This window comes from Callithrix jacchus, chromosome X, assembly GCF_049354715.1.
Source record: "Callithrix jacchus isolate 240 chromosome X, calJac240_pri, whole genome shotgun sequence".
Classification (NCBI taxonomy): Eukaryota; Metazoa; Chordata; class Mammalia; order Primates; family Cebidae; genus Callithrix; species Callithrix jacchus.
Window position 1 is genome coordinate 15,716,803 of NC_133524.1, and position 12,325 is coordinate 15,729,127.

The 12,325-nt window shown below is 37.9% G+C and overlaps 1 protein-coding gene across 3 annotated transcripts in view; it reads right to left on the reverse strand.

Moving 5' to 3' along the window:
* Nucleotides 1-12,325, reverse strand: part of PIR (pirin) — a 127,077-nt gene that overhangs the window by 34,280 nt on the left and 80,472 nt on the right. The window lies entirely within an intron of this gene.

Sequence of the window (12,325 nt, forward strand, 5' to 3'; positions counted from 1 at the left end):
ATTACTGGGTATATATCCAAAATACTATAAATCATTCTACTATAAGGACACATGTACACGAATGTTCATTGCAGCACTGTTTACAATAGCAAAGACCTGGAATCAACCAAAATGCCCATTGATAATAGACTGGATTGGAAAAATGTGGCACATATACACCATGGAATATTATGCAGCAATCAGAAATGACGAGTTTGTGTCGTTTGTAGGGACATGGATGAATCTGGAGAACATCATTCTCAGCAAACTGACACAAGAACAGAAAATGAAACACCGCATATTCTCACTCATAGGCGGGTGATGAAAAATGAGAACACATGGACACAGGGAGGGGAGTACTAAACACTGGGGTCTATTGGGAGGAAAAGGGGAGGGCCAGTGGGAGGGGGAGTCAGGGAGGGATAGCTTGGGGAGAAATACCAAATGTGGGTGAAGGGGAGAAGGAAAGCAAAGCACACTGCCATGTGTGTACCTACGCAACTGTCTTGCATGCTCTGCTCATGTACCCCAAAACCTAAAATCGAATAAAAAATTTAAAAAAAAAAAGGTAAAATTGACAGATAATTGTATCCTGCTCTTTAGAGACTATGTGTACAATGATGCATTGAAGTTTTCTCATCAAGATATTTAATAACATTTTTAACTGAAGGAATATACGCTACTGCTATTTCTTGGTTTTATTTGAACAGAACTTGTCTCCTCTTAAGATATGCAGTATTCATAACTGGTTTTTAATTGCTCAGAAAATAATTCAAATATCATAATCATAAAATTCTATTTAGCACTATAAAACAAAAACTAGTTTAGGCATTTGAACTTAGATTGAAGCCAAGTTTGTAGACTATTAAGATTGAAAATACACAGAATTTTAAGGATTAAATATTCAAAAAAATAATAGAAACCTGAAATTAGCAGGCAATGTCATAAATAACCCTAAGATTATTTTAGGATGTATTTGGACACCTGTTAAGAGAATGAGGTCCTTTTTGAAAATTGCAGGCAAAGTCTCACTTTGTTACCCAGGCTGGTCTTGAACACCTAGTCTCAAGTGATCCACCTGCCTCAGTCCCCCAAAGTGCTTGGATTACAGGCGTGAACCACCATACTCAGACTGAGAAGAAGATTTTTTAAAGCCACTGCAAAATATAAAAAAAATGCGCCCCTGCCAAAATTGAAATATGTTTAAATTCTTAGAATAGGTTTTTATTTTACATTGATCATCTATTTAATCTGTTCTCTCCTAAAGGTGACATATCAGAAAAATACAACACAGTTTTTGAACTGATGATATTACTCACCTAAAAATTTTCAAAAACAGTCTTTTTTTAACCTATGTGCAATATCTTGGATTTATTTACCAATATGCCCAAGGCACTACTAATAGAGTACTGGTCACTGAAGGTCCACTTTTTTGTTTGGTGCAGGACAAGATGGCAGTTAAGAGTCCTAGCAGAAACTCAGTCCCAATAGTCACTATCTAATTAATCTTAAGTTAATCTCTTCGTACCTCAGTTTCCTCATCTAAAAAATGATATAATCATAATCCTTACCTCACAGGGCCATGAGGATTGCAGTTGTTAATTCTAAGAATAGGGAAGGTTCTTAGAGCAGTTTCTGGCAAACCGTAGGCACTTAATAAATGTTAGCTATAATGATTATTACTACTATATGATGATTCAGTGAAGTGTGAACCCCTTAAAATGTTCATGGCATTCCCCATCATGCATTTTGGCCATTGTTCCCTCTGTTTCAAAACCATGTTTTAAAAACCATAATTGTATCTCACCATACATGAAAACCAATTTCATCAAAGGATATAAAATTTCAGTTAAATAGTTGAAATAAATTCAAGAGATCTATAGTACAATATGGTGACTACAGTTAATAACAATGTATTGTATTCTTGAAAAATGCTGAGAGGAGATATAGAGTGTTCTCATCACAAAAATGATAACTATGTGAGGTAATGCATATGTTAGTTAAATTCAGTCATCCCAGAATGTATATATACTTCAAAACATCAAGTTGTACATGATAGATACATACAATATTACCTGTCAATTTAAAAAAACAATTCTAGGTGAAATAAATACTTCAATATGAAAGGCAAAACAACAAAGCACTTATAATAGAGAGTATATTTTTGTGATCTTGGGCTGCAGAAAGATGATTAAAGAAGCCACAGAAAGCACTAATCATTAAGGAGCCAATCGATACATTTAAGGCATTTTTATTTATTAAAATAGAGAAATATAGTACAGAAAGGTAAAGAAAAAATATTTGCAACACAAATAACTGACAATGACTAGTATTCAGAATATATAAAGAGCTCTTACAAATCAATATGAAAAAGACAACCCAGTCAAAGGAAAATGATGTTAAACTTCCTCCAGAGTAATTTTATATTTTAGGCTCTGATTCATGTTCATCACTGTTCCGAAGACCTATTGATTTACATTCATAACTGTTATGTATACATTCTAAGTATGAAGGGAGCTGTGATTGAATAGTCTAATGTACTGCTGGGAAGTAGAGAGCTCTGCAAAAAGATTACTCATTAATTAAATAGGCTTTTGATCTCTCTATGAAAACACTCAAAATCTAAAATTCTACAATAATCATTCACGTATAGGGCATTCTCCTTAAAAGTAGAGAATGACTATGAAAAACCAGGCAAAGAAGCCTGTGGAAAAAAAATCACTATGCATTTTTTGAGGCTTACTCAAGTCATTTTTTTAAAATCACAAATGAGAGAGAGAAAAATCACTACTTGTTTTTGAGTCATTGACCATATGGGAAAACGTGTGGTACATTCAACCAAGATCATAAGTGTGGACGTTTACTCTAAGACATCCGCCTGATCTGCCTCTCATATCGGCCTATGTAATCCCCTCTCTTGGAGTGTGGGCTGTGGCTAGAGTCTTACTTCTAACCAGTAGAATACAGCAAAACTGATACAATGTCACTTCTGAGATTAGGTTACAGAAAGTCTCTGGCTTCCATCCTGTTCATCTTTGCGCCTTCTGAGGAAGTCAGCGGCTATGTCGTGAGCTGCCCTATAACAGAAACCCATGTGGCCAAAAACAGAGAGCAGACTCCAGCCAACAACCCTTGAGGAAGTGAATCCTGCCAACAACTACATGAGTGTGAGCTTGGAAGCACATCCTCCCCAGTCAAGCCCTTGAGATGACCACAGCTCCAGGTCACATTTTATTTATTTACTTATTTTTCTGAGACAGAGTCTGGCTCTGCTGTCCAGGCTGGAGTGCAGTGGGTGATCTTGGTTCACTGCAACCTCCGCCTCCTGGGTTCAAGCAATTCTCATGCCTCAGACTCTCCAGTAGCTGGGACTACAGGCCCGCACCACCATGCCTGACTTAATTTTTGTATTTTTAGTAGAGACGGGGTTTTGCCATGTTGGCCAGGCTGGTCTTGAACTTTTGGACTTGAGTGATCTGCCCTTCTCAGCCTCCCAAAGTATTGAGATTACAGGTGTGAACCACAGTACCCAGCCCCCAGCTGACAGTTTGATTGCAGCCTTGTAACAGTACACAGCTACATTGTGAGACACTGCAAGATAATACATGTTCTAAAGCACAAAGTTTTGGGGTGATTTGTTATGCAGAATATGGATAATTAATACAATAAGACTTATTTAAATACATACTAATGTGACTTACCAACTAGCTACTATATGCATAGCATTAAAATCTACTTTTTAATCAAGGAAGATGTTGCTCCTTTCCTTTTTTCCCTTTGAAAGTAAACACAGAAGCAGCAACAATATATTGACAATATTTAAAAGGGTTTATCAGTTTCCTATTGCTGCTATAACAAATTACTCTAAAACTTGTGCCTTCAAGTAACAAAAATTTATTATCTTACAAGTATGGAGGTCAGAAGCCCCAAATGGGCCTCATAGGTCTAAAATCAAGCAGGACTGCATTCTTCCTGGAGGCTGTAGGGGGAAATTTGTTTCCTTACCTTTTTCGACTTCTAGAGGCTGCCATTAGTCATTGGCTTTTGGCCCCTTCCATTTCAAAACCAGTAATCACATCACTCTAACCTCTGCTTCTGTTGTCACATCTCCTTCTCTCACTCTGACTCCCCATCTCCCTGTTTCTCTTATTTAGAGTCCCATGATGACATTGGGTCCACCTGCATTATCCAAGCTAATCTCCCTATCTCAGTAGCATTAACTTAGTCACATCTGCGAAGTCATTTTTGCCACAGAACATAACATATACAGATTCTGGAAACTGGGACATGGACATCTTTGGGGGAACATTATTCTGCCTACCACAGAGGGGTAGATTATGGGTTTTCTAATGAAATTTTGTTTATTGATCTACGTATACTGTAAAGGAAAAGTTATAAGGTAAGGAAAAGCGAAAAGTTTCACAAAATCAAGCTTTTCCCATAACAGCTCTCCATTTTTAACATTCCACATCCTGTCTTTGAGAATTTAGAAGCAAAGGTGCTGTAAAAGAAAATGAGAAAAATAAACAGAGTAGCTGTTGAGGGCCAAACTGTGAAACAGTCAGTCAGAAGACAAGGAGAACATGAGGACCAGAAGGCATATGTTTCTTGGACAAGATAGATAGTTTCCTAGAAATAGATATAAATCTGTATTCTGAGGTAACCAACAGTGTTATCTGTAAATTAGTTTACAGCCAAAGGAAAATCAGATTGCCTCGCGAGAGACGGTAAAAGCCACCATTAAAAAAACTACTTATTCTCATTTTAGCCAAGATCTAATATGAAAAACGTGTGGCTAGTGTGAAAGGAATCTGGTACTGTCAGAGACTCGACAAATTAGATTCTTTGTAAGTGATGCACTGTTCAGCTCAATTCCTGATATCAACTGCCTTCCAAATCATCACTGCATGAAACATCTGTTTTCTGCAAGATTAGCATAACCCAAGAGAAACGTGACTAGCCTAAAGGAAATAAAGAGATGGTAAAAATCGATTCTGATACTATTTGTGAGAAGGAATTTAGATACAACCTAGTGTGATTCATGAGAAACGTTTTCAGCCTCCCTTAACTGGATTTCCCTTGGGATATGTGCATTTTCCCAGTATCAGGGATGGGGTGGTAGCAGTGGATGCTTCTACTGCTATCTAATTAGTCTGGTAATGATACAAGCAAGTCAACATTAAATTAGTTAGACTGCACAGCTTATTCCAAAAGCCAAAGATAACCCAGACATCCATGTCAAATCCCCTTACCATGAGGAGCAAAACAATCAAAATACTATAAACAAAACATGTCCAGGACCCTGTCAATGGCCTACACATTTCACAAAATATTTGATACAATAAAGCACCAAAATAAAAAGAATTTAGACAGTGCTTGGAGTTTATGATGGAATTTGTCCTGGAAAGGTGGTTAAAAACAAAAAAAGACAAATGGTGACCTTGATTTGAATTACTTCGTAATAAAAGTTATTCAAGACAATTTTACCATCCAGCATATGTGATTACAGGCAGCCAGGACTATCACATCTGCAATAATCAGTGCTTTATAATACTTGAATTAATTGTCTGGTACTCAAGAGAGAAGCCTCAAACTTTGTATTTGTCACCTAATGGAGTGGAAGCATGCATGCGAGTGTATATGTGTATGTGTGTGCATGTGTGTGTGTGTGTGTGAAAGAGAGAGAGACAGAGAGGGGAGGGAGGGAGCGAGAGAGATACAGACAGACAGACGGAGAAAAAGAGAACACGGTAACTAAAAGTGATGTATTGGAAAAGAAAGGATCTTTTGCCTCATAGCTGGGTTCATAACACACTTGTTTAAAGTGGATTTACAGACACTCAATGATAAATGTGCATTTCTAAGCTACTTGCTGTTGTATCCCTATAAAAATGTGTTTGAGGCCAGGTGCGGTGGCTCATGCCTGTAATCCCAGCACTTTGAGAGGCTGAGGTGGGTGGATCACTTGAGATCAGGAGTTCGAGACCAGCCTGGCCAACATGGTGAAACCCCATCTCTACTAAAAGCACAAAAATTAGCTGGGCATAGTGGCAGGTGCCTGTAATCCCAGCTACTTGGGAGGCTGAGGCAGAATTCCTTGAACCCAGGAAGCAGAGGTTATAGTGAGCCAAGATCACGCCATTGCACTCCAGCCTGGATGACAAGAGCAAAACTCTGTCTAAAAAAATAAAAAGTGTTTGAGGCCAGGTGGAGTGGCTCATGCCTGTAATCGCAACACTCTGGGAGGCCGAGGTGGGCGGATCACCTGAGGTCAGGAGTTTAAGACCAGCTTGGGCAACATGGTCAAACCCCCTCTCTACTGAAAATACAAAAATCAGCCAGGTGCGGTGGCACGTGCCTCTAGTCTCAGGTACCCGGGGAGGCTGAGGCAAGAGAATTGTTTGAACCTGGGAGGCAGAGGTTGCAGTGAGCCGAGATCGCACCACTGCACTTCAGCCTGGGTGGCAAAGCAAGACTCCATCTCAAAAAAAAAAAAAATGTGTCTGAAACGAAATCTCAGGTTTAAAATTCATGATGACAAAATAAAATGCAAATAACAGCTTTGTAAACTGAGAGATACACATTCTCTCAGGAGGCAATATAAGGTGATGTCAGAGCAGACCAAAAATGAACATGAACCATCCACTTCCTGCTAATGGGATCATGGAGAAACTGGTATTCTATACACTGCTGATATAAAGTCTGACTGCCGGCCAGGTGTGGTGGGTCACGCCTGTAATCCCAGCACTTTGGGAGGCTAAGGCAGGCAGATCACGAGGTCAGGAGTTTGAGACCAGCCTGGCCAAAATGGTGAAACCCCGTCTCCACTAAAAATACAAAAATTATCTGGGCGTGGTGGTGTATGCCTGTAATCCCAGCTACTTGGGAGCCTGAGGCAGGAGAATCACTTGAACCCGGGAGGCAGAGGTTGCAGTGAGCCGAGACCACACCACTGCACTCCAGCCTCGGTGACAGAGTAAGACTCCTTTTCAAAAAAAAAAAAACAAGAAAACCAAAAGTATGCCTCTTTGGATTGCAACCTGACAATGCCTTTTAAAACTAAACATGCATAGAGCTGGTGACCATCCCTGGAAACCTGTCTCATCAAAATAAATTTCCACGTGGGAAGGCAGATGTACAAGTATATTCATTGCAGACCAGTTTGCTATAGTCAAGCATTAGGAACAAAGTGAATGTTCACTGATAGAAAATAGCTAAATACATCATAGTATGTATTTAGATGATATAGAGTATCACTGTTAAAAGGAGCCACCATTAATGATGAGTGCCTGTAGTCCTAGCTACTTGGGAGGCTGGGATGGGAAGGTCTCTTAGGCCCATGAGTTCGAGGTTGCAGTGAGCTGTAATTGTGCCACTTTACTCCAGCCTTTGTGACAGAGAAAACTCCTGTCTCTTAAAGAAACAAAACAAAACCAAAAAAAAGCTATATAAGTAAATTGGGAAGGATTTTCATGAAGCATTTTTCATTCAAATAAACAGGATGTAAAAGAGTATGTAAAATATGATTCCATTTTAGTAAAATGACAAAATAACCCAATATCTGCATATATTTTAATGCACATATATATCAGTGTAGAAAAATAAGTGTGGAGAAAAATACAGCAAGATATAATTCAAAGTTATATCTGTGATATATACAGAGAGGGTACTGGACATAGATAAGGCAGAACAAGGGATTGGAGGAAAGCAACTCAAAAATAAAAGAAAAAAGCACTGCACTAAAAAGTTAAAGCACACATACACTTATTTTTATAAAAATCACACATAGTGAAGGCTTATGCTTAGGTGAATTAATCTAAAATTTTTCTGTACTTAAATAGCCAGAATGAAATCCCAAATTAGAAGAAAAGAAATAACAAAGATCAGAGTAGAAGTAAATGAAATTGAGACAAAAAAATACAGAAGATCAATGAAATGAAAAGTTGGTTCTTTGAAAAGATAAATTGACAAACCTTTAGATGGACTAAGAGTAAATGAGAGAATCACCAAAAATATAAAATCAAAAATGAAAAAGAAGACACAATAACTGAGACCACAGAAATACAAAGAATCATTAGAAACTATCAATAACTATATGCCAATACATTGGAAAACCTGGAAAAAATAGATAAATTCCTAGATACATACAACCTACCAAGATTGAAATGAAGAAATAGAAAACTTCAAAAAACCAATAACTAGTAAGGAGAGAGAAGCCTTAATAAGTCTTCCATCAAAAAAAAAAAAAGCCCAAGATGTGATGGCCTCACTGTTGAATTCATCCTATGAGGCCAGCATTACCCTAATACCAAAACCAGACAAGAACACACAAAAAAAGAAACACACAGGCCAATATTGCTGATGCACATAGACACAAAAACTCTCAACGAAATACTAGCAAACCAAATTCAACAGCACCTTAAAATGATTGTTTACCATCATCAAGTGTGATTCATCCCAAGGAGGCAAGGATGTTTCAACACATACAATCAATAAATGTGGCACATCGCATTAACAGAATCAAGATGAAAAAAATATGATTATTTCAATAGATGCTGAAAAAACATTCAATAAAATTCAACATCTCTTTATGACAAAAACCTTTAACAAACAGGGTATAGAATGAACATACCTCAAAATAATAAAGGCCTTGTTATGACAAACCCACAGCTATCATCATATTGAACGGGGAAAAAAATGAAAGAATTCAATTGAAAAACTGAATTCCCCTAAGATCTGGAACAAGAAAGAGATGCCCATCTTAACCACTTTCATTCAACATAATACTGGAAGTCCTGGCCAGAGCAACTAGGCAAGAAAAAAAAATAAAGGACACTCAAATAGGAAAGGAAGAAGTCAAACTAGTCTTCTTCACAGATTACATTATCTTATACTAAGAAAATCTTAAAGACTCCACAAAAAAAAACCATTAAAACATAAACAAATTTGGTAAAGTTGCAGGATATGAAATCAACATACAAAAACTGATAGCATTTCTGTACACCAACGGTGAGCAATGTGAAAAAAAATCAAGAAAGCAATCCTATTTACAATGGTTACAAAGAAAGGTCACAAAATACCTGGGAATCACCTTAATCAAAGTGAAAAGTCTATACAAGGAAAACTATAAAACACTGATGGAAGAAATTGAAAAGGACACACAAAGAATGGAAAGATATTCCATGGTCATGGATTGGAAGAATTAATATCATTACAATGACAATACTACCAAAAGCAATTTACAGATTCAATGCAATCCCTATCAAAATGCCAATCTCATTCACAGAAATGAATCCTAAAACTGATATGGAACCACAAAAGACCCCAAATAGCCAAAGCAAGCCTGAGCAAAATGAACAAAGCTGGAGGCATCATATTACCTGACTTCAAATTATACTACAAAGGTATAATAACCAAATCAGCATGGTACTGGCATAAAAACAGACACACAGACCAATGGAACTCATTTTTGACAAAGGTGCCAAGAACATACACTAAGGAATAGAGAGTCTCTTCAATAAATGGTATCGGGAAAACTGAATATTCATATGCAGAAGAATGAAATTAGACCTCTACCTCTTGCCATAAACAAAAATCAAATCAAAATGAATTAAAGACTTAAATTTAAGACCTCAAAATATGAAAATACTACAAATAAACATCGAGGAAAATCTCCAGGACATTGGACTGGACAAAGATATTTTGTGTAAGACCACAAAAGCACAAGCAACCAAAGCAAAAATAGATAAATGATATTATATCAAGTTCAAAAGCTTCTGCACAGCAAAAACAAACAATAACATGAAGCCAGCTGTGGTGGCTCACACCTGTAATCTCAGCACTTTCGGAGGCCAAGGCAGGCAAATCACTTGAGGCCAGGAGTTTAAGACCAGCCTGGCCAATATGGTAAAACTCTGTCTCTACTAAAAATACAAAAATTAGCCAGGTTTTGTGGCACACACACCTGGAATCCAAGCTACTTGGGAGGCGAAGGCAGGAGAATCATTTGAGCCCAGGAGGCAGAGGTTGTAGTGAGCAGAGATCACGCCACTGCATTCCAGCCTGGGTGACAGATTAAGACTCTGCCTCCCCACAGAATGGGAGAAAATATCTGCAAACTACCCATCTGATAAGGGATGAATAATCAGAATATTTAAAGAGCTCAAATAATTCAATAGCAAAAATAAATCTAATTTTAAAATGGGCAAAAGCTCGGAATAGACATTTCTCAAAAGAAGACATACAAATGGACAGTAAGTATATGAAAAAAAATGCTCAACACTACTAATCATCAGAGAAATGCAAGTCAAAACCACAATGAGACATCATCTCACCCCAGTTAAAATGTCTGTTATCAAAAAGGGAATAACACATGCTGGTGAGGAGGTAGAGAAAGAGAAACCCTTGTATATAGTCAGTGGGGATATAAATTAGTACAATCATTATGGAAAGCAGTATGGAGGTTCCTCAAAAAAACTAAAAATAGAACTACCACATAATCCAGCACTTCAACTGCTGGGTACATATTTAAAAGGAAAAAAAATCAATATATCAAAGAAATATCTGCACTTTCATGTTTATTGTGACATTATTCACAATGGCCAAAACAGAATCAACTTAAGTGCCCAGCAATAGCTGAATGGATAAAGAAAATATGGTATAAATACATAATGAAATATTATTCAGCCATAAAAAGAAAGTCATTGGCAGTAACCTGGAGAGAACTGGAGGACATTAAGCTAAATAAGCGAGGAACAGAAAGATGAATATTGCATGTTCTCACTCTTATGTGAGAGCTAAAAAGTGGATCTCATGGCCGGGCGCGGTGGCTCAAGCCTGTAATCCCAGCACTTTGGGAGGCCGAGGTGGGTGGATCACAAGATCAAGAGATCGAGACCATCCTGGTCAACATGGTGAAACCCCGTCTCTACTAAAACTACAAAAAAATTGGCTGAGTGTGGTGGCGCGCGCCTGTAGTCCCAGCTACTCGGGAGGCTGAGGCAGGAGAATTGCCTGAACCCAGGAGGCGGAGGTAGCGGTGAGCCGAGATTGCGCCATTGCACTCCAGCCTGGGTAACGAGAGCGAAACTCCATCTCAAAAAAAAAAAAAAAAAAAAAAAGTGGATCTCATAAAGATCTCATGAAGACTGATGGTTATTAGAGAACACGAAGGGTAGGGGTCTGGGTGGGATAAAGAGAGATCGATTAATGAGTACAAATACACAATTTGATAGAAGAAATAAGACCTACTGTTTGATAGATCAGTAGGATAACTATTATTTACAGCAATCTATTATATATTTCTAAACAGCTAGAAAAGAATAATTCAAATGTTTCTAGCATAAAGACAAATATTTAAGGTGACAAATATCCTAATGACACTGACTTGATCTTTATAAATTATATGAATGTATTAAATTATCACATGTACCCTGAAAATATGTACATCTATTATGTGTTAATAAAAAAAAATAAATTATTTAAAAATAGACCAGATACAGTGGCTAATGCCTGAAATCCCAATACTTTGGGAGGCCAAGGCAGGAGGATCACTTAATGCCAGGAGTCTGCAACCAGCCTAGGCAACATGGTAAAACCCCGTCTCTACAAAAAAAGTTTAAAAATTAGCTGGGCATAGTGTCACATGCCTGTAGTCTCAGTCATTTGTGAGGCTGAGGCAGGAGGATCACTTAAGCACAGAAGTTTGAGGCTGCAGTGAGCTATGATCATGCCACTTCACTTTGGCCTGGGTAACAGAGTGAGACCCCATGCCTACAGGAAAAAAAAATTATCAAAAAACAGCCAGAATTTTTTTAAAAGAACAAAATAGGCCTTAAATACTTAGGAATTTTCTAATTATTCTTGGATTCAAATGTCATTCTAAAGGTAACTTTTACATAACAACACCTATATCAAGCAAAACCTGTATCTCAATCAAGTATGCACCTGTTTATAACTAACACAAGTCCGAATTTGCCTTCAGGAATACTGTGAGTCGATAGGAGCTGGAAAGTCAAGAGACAGGGATATTTTCCTTGCCCTACATCATCCAGTAAGTCTTTGGGTGGCCTTGAGCAAGTGACCAGTGTTTTAGGCCTTCCACATCTGTAAATTGAGGGGTATGGCCCACAGGTCTGGCCTTAACATTCTGTGAATTCTTCCTGATTTTTTTTTTTTTTTGAGACGGAGTCTGGCTCTGTTGCCCAGGCTGGAGTGCGATGGCGCGCTCTTGGCTCACCACAACAACCTCTGCCTCCTGGGTTCAAGAAATTCTCCTGCCTCAGCCTCCCAAGTAGCTGGGATTACAGGTGTGTACCACTACCATGCCAGGCTAATTTTTGTATTT